The following is a 12,826-nucleotide window of genomic DNA, read 5'->3' on the forward strand; positions in this document are numbered from 1 at the left end:
ATGACTGCACAGAGCTTGTGGCAAGTCACTAAAAGCCACAAGGAGCTGTTGAAGTCAATGTCTCCAGTCTTGCCGACACAATGGCAAACTTTGTTTTAGCGCACTCACTTCTGAGGCTGTAGATCATCTCGTGACTCCCCAAACAATGGTCTAGATTAATGTTTCAGGATATGATTTTCCAGTATAGCTGAATCATATTAACACTTCACTGTTGCCAGCACTGATATTCCCTCAAATCTCAAATTTGAGCCTGTTGTGGTAGTGTCCTCGCGATGTTGTATTACTGTAATGCCATTTTCCAAAGAAGTCTCAGACACACAGATCCATTGTTCTGCTCTTTATTTGGTGTAGAAGAGTCTTGAGATTTGGTTTTTTTGGTGTGTTTTCTTGGTAGGTATAGAACCAGTGAAGAAAACTAGGAACGCCTCACTTCCCGAAAACCTGTAAGTATTTAATGAAGATCAAGTTAACCAATACTGATTGGTACTGCAAGGTTTAGAATTTTTATCTAATATATGGTATTGCGGGTCCATCATTCCTCCATCCCTTTTTCTTTGCAAACTAAATGGAGGCTTTCATTCTAATACTATAAAAGATATTAAATACTCTTTATTGACATGATCCAGTAACTTTATTTATAGTATAGTTCTAAAACGTGGTAACTCTTGACCAAAGTACAAACACAACTGGTGTCTAATGCCCATTGCCAAAAACACACATTCGCTGTAGTAGGAGTAAGAGTTTAGAATAAAACTGTGCAGAAACTCCCAATTGCACTTATTTTGGTTCATTTACTATAAGCAAGAAAACCAGCAAGAGCATGCAGTGTTACAGTACTGTTTTTTTCCTCTAACATGTATGGACTATATTAACTTTTTTTGCTATTTGAGCAAGCTGAATCTGCTCTGTGAGAGGTCAGGTAGGCATTTAGGGGTTGCACAGAGTGGCAAGAGTTTATGTTCAAGGAATGAAGGAATGTGACTGGCTTTTCTGGCATTAGCAAGCTGGTATATGGGTTGATTTTGTAAAACTGAACCCATGCTAGAAGTGTACGCATATGAAGTTTAGGTTGTATTGTCTTCTGAATTGTTCAATGTTATTGACTGGATATGAAGAACTGAGGCAGTTACATTTATCACAAATTTCACTCTAATTTGGGTACATTCAGGCTTTTCATATGACTGCATTTCCTGCCTCCCAATAAATTGCAAGAGCCTCAGGCAGGAATTTTTAATTCAGATAAACACTGAACAGAAGCAGTGTGAGATCTGCATTTCATTCAGATGTGTTGAAGAGATATGTGGAATTGTTACATCTGTATGTTTTCAATTATTCTGATATTCTGATTATGTATTAAAAAAAAAGGACACACAAAGTAGTTTAGAGGAGAATTTAGCTAAGAACTTCAGTAGTTCAGAAAATCAAGGGTGAGCATGAATGAAGGGAAAATGCTGTAACAAGCAAGAAGACTAACTGGACTATTACCTAATGTTCAGCATGGCTGATGGGTCATAGAGTGCTATTTCTTTCTCCTTATTAATACTTCTTAATTGTCTTGAAGGATTACTGAACAATGTTAATATTTTTCTGATACCGCTTTTCCTACTGTAAGCAATTTCTGAGTTTCAGGAAAAGTATAGATTGCAGAAATAGCCTTTGGCAATGAAAATGTCAGGGCACATGGTACATGGTATGAGTTTTCTGTTAAAATAGGTTCTGCCTGTGACAATGATGTCATACTTAAATATTTTACACTGAGATCTTACCTACACAAGAACAGTGGTTGTAATAAAGTCATCTGTGGGCCATAGTTAGCTAATCTGCAGGTGTCCTACAGAACTGTTAAACAATAAAATGTTGACATTTGTCACATTAATCTCATTAAAACATTCAGTAAAAGGTAAGTTAATTTTACTTCCTGATTATTTGCAGCATCTTTAGAGCATTTTCCTGTTTTAATTTGATGTTAAGATGTACAGTGGCTCACAAAAAATATTGGGTGTTGACAGTGCCATAGTCAAAAAAAGTCTAAGAATCACTGTGCCAGACACAATTGGCATCTGTAGCCCTTCAGACTCTCCAGAATGCTGTCAGCTTAGCTTAGGAGGAAGAGAAATCATTATACAGTTAGAACATACATAATTTTATTTGAACAGTGTGCTTATGTGATTGATCCGTGCTTGTTGCTTGTTATTACTGGTTTTAAATTAGTTTTTCCAGTTAAAATTTCCCTTAATTATTTTTGTTACATTCATTAATCTTTTTATCGTGATAAAAATGAGATTAAGAACATTATAATGTAATAATTGTATATGTTGTCACAATTGATACATTTGCACACACTAGCAAGTGTTTTCCAACTCTTTGGTTAGATATATCTAGAATATGAAGGAACTTCATTTATTGAGTGGGAATTTCCTGATGTATGTGCTGCAGAAGACAAAAGGCAAGAACTTAAAAAAATCATAAACGTAACCACAGTAGCAAGATATTGAATTCAGTGGGAGAATAGCTAAGATAATACAGGATACTTTTGAAATTTCACTGGCAGTTTACAGAAGTGCATTTTTTTATATGCAAGTGTAAATAAGGTAGCAGCTGACAAGACTGGAGATACACAGGAAAATAAAATACCGTCTTTGAAAAGTTGTAAAGCTAAACCGTTTGCTTAGAAATGAGATTCATAAATTATGATCTGCAAAGACAACTATTTTATATAATAATACTAAAAAAAAGAATAAAAAAATTTTAAGTGTTCTTCAGATTAGCATATTCCATTTTTCTCTAAAAGAACAGCAGATGAATTGCTGTCTTCATAGAGCAGAAACAAAACTGAGTTTTCTGTATGTATGATACTGTAATTTAAATATTAACCTACAATATGTTAAACATGAAAATGGACATATATGATACAAGTTAGCTTTTATTGCAGTGTTCCCTGCAGAATTTCATTGCTTCTTGTGACTTGAGCAGCAGCTTACCCTCCAAGGCAGGTGTAAGTTAAGTTCCCTGTTCCTGAGTGTTACAAAATATGAGGTGCATACAAAGATACTGTGTTCTGTCTCTGTCTCAGCCTTTGACAGCATCAGCCATTAAAAGTTTAATAGAATGCATTTGTGATAGATATTGGGTGATTAATTTTTTGCAGTACTTTATAGATTTATAAATTTTTCAGAGTATGTCTCTCTGGGTCAGGGAGAATGAAGCAAACGAAAAAAAAAATGAATGTATGAATCCTTTTTGTTGTTTTTATTTGTTAAAACAGGATGCCAGACATCGCACAATATTGACTAAGAAAGATCCTGAATTGGCTGAAAGCTTTTCTTTTTCCTAGGTCTGGTTTTCAGTTAGAATAGTTCTCTTATCTGTGTCACTGCAAAAGTGTCAGCTCGAGGGAGGGGAGCACAGTAGCCCCAGTTTACATCAGCTTTATCTGTTTGAAATCAGCACCCTGAGTTCACCATCTCTTGAAAGTGCCACAAGGGCTGTGGGTGGGAGCTACTGCATCAACCAAGATTGTATTTAGTTGTTAAATATAGGTTAGAATACAGATTTTTGCCTGCGTTAACCTGTAACCCCTAATACCCGAGTCCTGATAAATCCTTCATTTCTTTTGCTACTAATCCTATCTGATGTTTTGGGACAAGATAGGATGAGATTAAACTGGTGAATGGGGTGAATTGTGACCATAAAGGCAGGCGATCAGGATGTGCAGGCCTCGAGAATGACCCATACCGCATTCTTAGAGAGCTGAGGGGGTGGGAAATGTGCCCTGACAGCTGTCTGTCATTAAGGGGCTTGTTTATATAGCTGTTGAGAGGCAGTCATGTTGTAGTTCCCCAAAGTGTCACTGATACTGTACAGTAGCTAGGTTGTCTCACATACATGTGAGAAAAACTTGAGCCAAAAGCTTAATATTTTACATGCTTTTGGGCTCAAGTTTCTATCACGTTCTTCTTTCTTTTTTTTTATTTATTTTTAATTTGGTCCAGTGTGCTTGTAAATAATGCCCTAAAACTGTAATCATTCACTCTTAGAGATGTAGATTGTCACTGGAGTGTTGAACTGCTAGATTGTGTTCTTTGTTTAGTAGAAATGTGGGGGTTTTCTCTTACACAAACTTACGAAGAGGACCCTGAAATTCTAAATTTTCAAGATTTAATCTAAATAGATTCTTAGATGCACAATATCTCATGTTAACTAGTGTTAAACATTTGTGTTACGTGTGGCGTTTATTTTTCAAATAATTTTAGTTCACCAAAACCAACACTGAACTGTCCATTTGCTGGGACTTACAGAGTAAAACCAAAAGTAAAGACTCAGGTAAGCTGTGAAAATAAAATGTGAGAAAATTATTTGTGGTCTGATCATTGTGTACTCAGTGATGTTTTGGATGTAGCTGTCTCTCACAGCATCCATTGTCTGTTGTGAAACAGAGCTCCAGAACTGAATATGCTATTTACAAAATAACCCATCTTTATCTCGAAAGGTTGTGAGGGAAAACTTCCAAGTATGAACAGAGTTTAACTAGTGTAGAGATGGTTTGTTTGCTTGCAAGATGAATCACTGAGTTATGAGATTTCTGATAGCCTCTTTTATTTTACTGAAATGTTAACTATTTTACACTTATCCCTTTAACATCCCATTACTCTGCTTGCTCTGCAGACCTATCTGCATCCCATATCTTCTCTGAGGACAAAAAGCAGCTGCTTGTCATATACAGCTGCAAAAAACCTCAGCTTTCTCACAGTAGTTTTTGTAGCGACCATTGTGTGTAGTATGATTAAAGCTTAAAAAAAGTATGGGACAATGTTAACGGATTTTAATCTTACATTACATGAGAGATAAGAAACCATTGTGCAGACATTATTAATTTTCATAATAAGTTCATCGGAACTCTTGATTCTTAAACGGGTTTGTAATAATAGTATTTCCTGCCTGTTACACTGGAACAGCACAGATTATGTGGATATTGTCACAGATTTCCACCATGTTTACTACAAAAAAAATTGGGAATTGACTAAGATTTTTTCAGTATTTTGTAAAGAATGTAAGTGGTGTTTTGGGATCTGAATTGTAATTAGTTTTGGATCTGAAGAAGCTCATGCTGAATCCTTATTGTGATCACTGACCAGAAGGAACTGTAGTATCTTTTAAAAGGATTAAGGAAGTTTGCAATATCATGTTGAATCCCTGTTCATTAGATAAGACTGTTATAAAGAAGTGAATAGTATTGGGTTTATGTCCCCATTCACACCTCCATTTAAGGTGGCACAGAAACATATGTAAACTGCATAAATGCAGTGCCTTCTATTCAGAAAGGATCTAATATACAGGTATTTAAAAAAAAAAAAACAAACATACTTCATGTAAGAAACCTCTCTTAATTTCCTATTTTCTCTTACCAGATGGGATTGCTGCAACTTATTTAATTAACATAAAAAATAATTGTTGCCTATTTGTTCATGTTCTCTCTCCTTTTCCTATGACCCTTTCCCAGTGTGAAAACTGAGTTCTCTCCCATTTATGTTCCACCTCACCCTTTCTAGCTAAAGAATCCTAAATCCTACCAGGCTGGTATTGCCCAGAAGCCCATGGTTCATAAGTGGTATGCCTATCTAGAAGGCATTAATGACATTATGCCAATTACCAAGGGTAATAGTAAAATATCTAAACTGCAAAAAGACATAGGTAGTACCCTCTCGTTCCAGTCTCCACTGAACAAAGCATGTCCAATTCGGGAAGCACCTCCTCTAAAGGAAGACAGTGATCTTACAGGACTGTGGTTTACTGATGCATCATCCCCTAGGGAGAACAATAAGTGGAAATACAAAGCTGTAGCACTAGAAGTGGCAACCGGAGAAAAATTGATTGAAACAGGTGAAGGTAGTGCACAGGTAGGGGAACTTAGAGCAGTTCTATTAGCTGCACAACACGGTGCTAGCTATATCTACACTGACTGATATGCTGTTTTTAAAGGAGCCACTGAATGGATAGGCCACTGGGCAGTCAGTGATTGGCAAGCGAACAGGGTTCCAGTCTGGCAAACTGATAGTTGGAAGCAACTGTTAGAGATAGGAGAACAGCAGATGCTACACATTGGTTGGGTAAAAGGACGTGATCAATCAAACTCTGTCACTGCTCTGTTCAACCAACAGGTAGACAGCCTTACGTGGCTGCGACAAATTGATGTCACAAATACTAACCAAGAACGGGAACTTTTACTTGAATGGTTACATGTTAAGCGTAGCCACACCGGACAGGCCAATTTATATCAGGAAGGTGTAGCCCGAGGATGGCCTGTATGAGTTAAGCTGTGTGAACAAGTAGTGACTGCCTGTTCGCAACGTCATTTACAGCTTAACAAAGACCGTCCACTGCACATTCGGGACAGGAAAACATTGTGGCACTCTTGGCAGATTGATTATATTGGCCCATTGCGACCATCAGGTGGGAAAAAGTACGTCCTGGTGGGAGCAGAAGTTACATCTGGTCTCACCGTGGCTGCTGACTTTACATCAGCTACTGGGGAAAACACAGTAAAAGGCCTTAAAAGATGGTTCAGCACAATTCTCTTACCTGTGGAAATTCAAAGTGATAACAGCTCACACTTCACAGCTGCAGTGGTACAAGACTGGGCCAAAGAGGAAGGAATTCGGTGGGTATCCCACACTCCCTACTATCCTCAAGCTAACCGCATTATTGAACGCATCAACAGATTGGTTAAGCGTTTCGCAAACACTCATGAATCTGGGTGGCATTTGCGATTGCATGACGCCATCTACCAATTAAATAACCTATGGAGTGGAGATGGCTGCCCCAAAATGAAAGCCTTCTGTGCATCTGCTAATCCCGTCACCCCAAGAGTTCATACTAAACCAGGAGAATATCCTACAGAGTTTTACACCAGACAACCTGTACTGCTGAAAATGCCTCAGATTGGAACAGTACCAATGGTACTAACTACCCCCCAAAATCCCTACGCATGGGAAGCCAAAGATTGCTCAGGAAAAGTACACCGGATTAGCAGCCGGTGGATCTCACCCTCTTTTTAACCCTGCCCGTTAAGTACGACCGAGCATGTTTGTTTCCTCTTTTGCATTCACAGAAATCCTGAAAGACGACGACTCCGACTGAAGTAGATGTCTGCAACCTGCTGCTGAATCTATTGTATGTTATGATTGTTGATTTTGTTAATGTGTGAGTATACGATGCGGTGCTTCACTGTGATTCGAATACAACTCCCTTTGATGTGTGGCCAAAAAGACCCAGGATGGCTGTGGTCCCAAGCCCATATTAAATGCAATGGAATTATGGGAACACGTACCATCAAAGAAAACTTAAACCTAGCTACTGTAGTTATGCATGGAGCCGAGGTGTTCTCAAGGCACGAGTGGAGCTGGGATAACGGGTGGCTTCCGCTCCTGAAGGGAAAAGCAGCAGAAGAAATCCAAGTAGGGCGTAGAATGATCAACGGATCAACCCATGAAAAAGTCACATCCATGATAATATCTGACATTTCCAGAAATCCAATAGCAACAAAGTCTTGTGTCACTGACAAGTGGGACTGTTGGTATAACTTTACTCTGGTGAGACCCACTGTTGTGGCTTGTATGTGGCAACAACACTGTACAGGGCCAGGGCTGTCCAAACAACACTGTACAGGGCTGTCATTCCCGTTCAAAATAGACACGACTGAACCTGATCCAACTACACCGCCTGACCTAACCCCACCCAGTCCGTTTGACACACTACAATATGGAGTTGGGAACATACTCATTCCCACCATGGCATCTCATGATGACCCTTGGGACCATGCATTGCCACAATATCCTGCAAGCATTGGAACACTACAAAGCAAAGGAAACTTACATTTATCCACTCTAGTTATACATGAAATGAGGTATATTCCAGAGATGAATGGAGCTGGAATGACTCTCTTTGGATGGCTAAACTTCAAGCCATTCCAGGACAGACAATCCAAATTAGCTGCCAAATAACTAGTGGGCCTACTTACCATAGGCTGACTGAAATGAAAACCGTTTATACTGACTCTTCCAGACCAGAAAATTGTAATACTGAGCATTACATAATAACCGAACCAAATTCAGATTGCTGGTACAATCTTACCTTTACCAAACCTATAATGGTGTACTGTCTTTGGGGTTACAGAGGCACCAAATTACTACTTGAATTTATGATTGATACAGCAACATCTGTGCCAGTTGCAAAGGATAAGGAACCTCTGCCCCCACAAATGTCTGAAAATGGACCGACTCGGCCTCCCGTTAGTCTAACTCCCTTCATCTTCAACACAGGCCCTTACATAATTACAAATACAGGTCAGCAATTAAGTGCTGTTTCATCCGTCATACTCCCTCAAACGGGTGGAATTAGCAATGCAGACTAATATCTCTGCAATTAAACCTACCTGCTCACCATTCCTGAGTCCATCTGATGCAGGATGGTCAGCATGGTTATATAAACGGACTCTCATCTCTCCAAAATGATCAAAGAGAGATGCGACCAGTGTCTTAGGAACAGGACGGGGAATCTTAAACAGCACAGATGCTCAAGTACTTGCTAATACATTAGCCACAGTAACCAGTGACTTAGATGCATTGAAACACCCCTTCCAATCTTCTCTTTCAGCTCTGGGAACTAACCAATGGCTCTTACTGGATATATTGCCTCAGTGGGGAGAGGTAAATGAGAAAAACCACCAGTTGGTTGCAGATGCACTCGGTGCCACCTGAAATAGTGTTTCTCTAGCTCTTAGTTGTGTCCAGACTCCACTGTGGATGCAATCTATAGTAGCTGCAATTATACGGGAAGGTGAAGTAGGCACCCTGCCTGCTGAAATTCAAAAAGTCATTTGGGATAACACAACTGAATTTGAGAGAAAATGCCAATCCTGGTGGAATCCAGTTAAGTTCACCTACAACCCTACTGGCGGCAAAGCCACAGCTTTTGTCTTAACGATACGCGATGCTTCGGTATACCCCATATACCAAATCCTCGCTTTAGGATGGAATCACAATGGTACTACACTCTATCCGTTAGAGCATAGAGCATGCGCCCAACAAAACAGAAACAAATGGCAAACTGTTGATGTTTATGCATGCATTGTACGGGAACAACAAGGATTTATTTGTGAGAGCAACACCGTCAAAGCCCAAGACATTTGTCTTGACACTGAACGAAATGTTTGTCATTTTGAAATACAACCCAATGAAGACCCTGAAACTGTACCTGTACATATTGGAAAAGGATGTGTTTGTACAAGACCCCTTTGTGATTTTATATTTGTAGATAACATTACTGTAGGCATAAGCAATCGCTCAAATATTTGTAACTACTAAAACTGTGGGATGTGACTTCAATTATTCAGCTCTTGTCACATCTTATCAATTGCTACAATCTAACTCTACATTGTACCAAGATTTGTTACCTACTTCTATTGGAATGAATCTGACATTGGTGAGGAAACTGTTGCAACATGATGACCTGAATCAACCGCAGAAGAAAATTCAGAACAATGGACAAAAAACTCTGGTTACCGTCCATCAAGATGTAGAAGAGATATACCATGTCTTGGAAATAGTGAAGAAGGATGGAGAACACCACCGGTGGGACACTTTATTCAGATGATCACTGACCGCAACAGGCATTCTAAATGGGATGCTTCACCCTGTAGTTGTTTTACTAATACTTACTGTATCGTGTCTTATTTTAACCATTGCTTTATATGTTAAATTTGGATTATGATGAAACCTTTGTCTCATCTAGTATCCCCACGGGATGTGTGTGTACTTGACAGTCCTCACCACAAGAACATATGTGATGCACCCAATGCATTCCAAATATCGTGAAGCTTGAGTGACTATAGTCACAGGGTGGATTATGTGGAATGATTGCTGGAGGTGACTTAGAAATTAAACTTATATTTGCATTTTTAGGAAAGGTACAGCATTGGAGAAGCTTCCAGGGTGGAGTGCAGCCAGCACGCAAGGAATCCATTCCACAGAAAGTTCCCTAGGCCTGCAACCTTAAATGTCAGCAACACCAGGGGAACTTGGTGCGCTGGCTCTAAGAGGAACTGCCCGGAGGGTGGAGCGGTGTGGAGATGCCACGGCCAAGCTCTGTGATGATATGGGAACTCAAAGGTACCACGGAACTGATAAGCTGCATATTTGTTACCTTGGGCCAACAGTCTGTCCTGATTTTGACAAAATGCTGTCCTTTTGGTAAACTTTGCTCATTGTAATATCATTATAATACCAAAACACACCTCCATCCCAAAAGCTACCTGCCTCTATGGTGCGACCACCCTTCACTGAGCTTGCGCTTTGAATTTTCCTAGTCTATACCTTTAAAAACGAAGCGAGAAAACGTTACACCAATCCTAACAAAGGTATGTGTATGACTAGAGTCACTCAAGCTCCACCTGAAAGGTAAAAAATACTATAAAGTAACTTAAGAGAGGGAGAATGTTAGGGAAGATACCATCATGTACCACTCTGACTTCTGGGATCAGTCGACAGGCTGCGCCTCTCTTCCCCGCCATCGGGACACCTTTGGGTAAGATTTGAACACTTGGTTATACCAAGTGCCTCCCCAGGAAACTTAGAATCCTCTATATAGAGTCGCTTTATGTCTTTTAATGCATCTGTAGCCAGGCTGTGTTACTCATACTTTTGGTATTTGCACGTGCTTTGCAGACAGTGAATTCATCACCGGTAATCCAAAAGAACCTGTGCATCTGTTCTTTAATAAACTACACTGTTCATGAATCTAGCTGTGATAGTTCTCATTGTACGTGACCACATGCTTTAAGTGTGGCCGTGGTAGTTCATGGAACACGACTAGACAGAAGGTGCCTCGCGTTATTTGTGCATCCGTAATCGTGATAGTTCAGTACACTGAACGCGACCGGACTTAGAACAACAACTTGGGCATCGGCCAAATTACTTTAACCTCTTAACGCAACAGATGGGGGAGAGAATTGGAGGAGTAAGAGTGAGAAAACTCCTGCGTTGAGATAAGAACAGTTTAATAATTGAAATAAAGTATAATAGTAGTAGTAATCATAAAAATATCATAATAATAGTAATAATAATATACAAAGCAAGTGATGCACAATGCAATTGCTCACCACCCACTGACCGATACCCAGAGAGTTCCCGAGCAGCGATCGCTGCCCCCAGCCAACCCCCCCCCAGTTTATATACTGAGCATGACATCACATGGTATGGAACAGCCCTTTGGTCAGTTTAGATCAGCTGTCCTGGCTGTGCCCCCTCCCATTTTCTTGTGCACCTGGCAGAGCATGGGAAGCTGAAAAGTCCTTCACTAGTGTAAGCAGTACTTAGCAACGACTAAAACATCAGTGTGTTATCAGCATTCTTCTCATACTAAATCCAAAGCACAGCACTATGCCCACTACTAGGAAGAAAATTAACTCTATCCCAGCCGAAACCAGGACACGATGATACCATAATGAGCAGCACAGTCCATAAAGGAAATATTACATGTTCCCAAAGACATTTTTTTGATACTGTATGTTTTACTTCTTGTTTAACAAATGTTACCTCTATCTTTAAAGTACATATTTGGGTTATATATCCTCTCAAGCTTATTCTCTCCTTCAGTATATAAATATATAAGGGTTACAACACTTGTTATAATAGTGGTGTCATATTTCAATCTATTTTTTTCAGTCCAGATGAAGACACTTTTGCACTTCTAGACAGAATTTTCTTATTGGCAAGTTAAGGATACCTTGTAAAGCTTATACTGTTAATGGCAATTGTTCCGTTTGTCCTAAAATGAGTTTCATAAAGCTCCATGGGGAAATAAATGCTTGAACTTCTCATAATCACTTTATTTGATATTCACAAGTTTATGAAAATTTTCATGAAGACTACGAAAGCTGTAGAAATCTGGCACAAAGAATACACGAGCATTTTAATAATTTCTTACTGATTCATTTTGCATGATTCATATCCCATCTATTTCAGTACAGTTGGTACCAAGACAGAAATCAGAAGAAATCAGAAATCGGCTTTGAAATTTCATCTCCAGTAAAAACGGTCTGAACATTAAGTCGGTCTTCCCTTAAGAGAGAATGGGCTGAAGCACAGGGGAGAGCCCTCCAGTTCCTTCTGGAGCATTTGTACGTGCCTCATCCACCTCAGCTGCGCGTACACCAAATGCACGAGACGCACAGGAGGTGTGTAGCAACGTCTGTGCAGGGTGCTCTGCATCTCTCTGTGCATCTAAGCTGCCTTAGGCTTCTCTCGGTTCTCTCAGAGGGCTGAAAATTGGTGCTCCTCTAATCTTGACTATTTCTACACCTTTGAAAACTAAACAGACAATGGCATTTTCTATAAAGACAGGAAACCAGACTGCTCGTCAAGCGTATTTCTCCCATACAAGGATAGGAAAATGTCATGGCATAAAGTAAATGTAGTACAGATTGGTAGACAATGATTTTGGTTTGCGTTCTTCTCGGAGGACATTTGCTGTGTTCCTATGAAGGGCCCAAGCAGCTTGGCTTTCAGTTTTACAAGGCAGAAGTCCCAGGATTCACACATTACTTCTTTTGTGGTCACAGTGCCCACTGCTATCACTGCCCCTTTACCAAACTGCCAAACTGATCTTCGTGAGTATCCTGGAGTAGCCCCATACCATACTTTCTCAATCCCCAAACTATTTTGATAAATGTGAACTGCTGCAAAACATACCACAGAAGGCATAACTTTCTGCAGCACTCACACATGCTTAATGCTGCTTCTGACACCTAGCTGATCACAGTCTTTTTGCT

Source organism: Pelecanus crispus, chromosome 3, assembly GCF_030463565.1.
Source record: "Pelecanus crispus isolate bPelCri1 chromosome 3, bPelCri1.pri, whole genome shotgun sequence".
NCBI lineage: Eukaryota > Metazoa > Chordata > Aves > Pelecaniformes > Pelecanidae > Pelecanus > Pelecanus crispus.